The following is an 871-nucleotide window of genomic DNA, read 5'->3' on the forward strand; positions in this document are numbered from 1 at the left end:
CAAAGAAAACAAAAATAATGACTTTATTCAACAATTCTTCTCCCCCCAGTGTCCTCCGCCATTTTAGAGAGTATCACAACGCATACGCCCACTTTACCCTAAGCGTAAACAACGCTGATTACGCCAATTACGTTCATGTGCGCGCTTACCCTCCTGAGCGTAAACAACGCTGATTACGTTGATTACGTTCTTGGTTACTCTCCAAAATGGCGGAAGACGTAACTCGGGGGAGAACACTTGTTAAAGGGGTCATATGATGCAATTTCAAATTTTCCTTTCTCTTTTCAGATTATATTTGTAAGGATCATTATTTCCGTTTCCATAGACAGCGTGTATTTTACAAACTATAAATTTATGGTTTTGCTAGTACTTATGTGTATTTAAATGTCTGAAACCTAAAATAAGCATTATATGGTTGAAAACACTGAATATTTGTGATAATATGACAAGCGCTCAGCGCGTCCGATCTGGCTCCGTGCCAGCCACAGCTCGAAAGCGGATTTAAATTCAGCAGTTGATGACGTGACGCACTGAAAGTTCTAATCACACCGGTGTGATCGTACGCGTCAAAGGGTTAATGATAGAACTTTAGTCATTAGAATTAAAACTTGATAACTATTTATGAATGCATATTTGTCATTTTAACTGAACTTCGGACTGGTGGTGGTGCTTTTTTGGTCGTTCAGTGTTTCTGTAAAAAAAAATACAAAAAATTGGGGGAATCTAAAATACTGATAAGATAATAATGATACAAATTAATAAGAACAATATAAAACGCACTAAGGATTAATGAGCTACTGGATTCATGAATATTAATCAGGTTGTGTGCGTTCGCTCGAACTGATTTGCTGAAATCAAAACAGATGATAAT

The sequence above is a fragment of the Sinocyclocheilus rhinocerous genome, unplaced genomic scaffold (assembly GCF_001515625.1).
Source record: "Sinocyclocheilus rhinocerous isolate Xijiao unplaced genomic scaffold, SAMN03320098_v1.1 scaffold4023, whole genome shotgun sequence".
Taxonomy (NCBI): Eukaryota; Metazoa; Chordata; class Actinopteri; order Cypriniformes; family Cyprinidae; genus Sinocyclocheilus; species Sinocyclocheilus rhinocerous.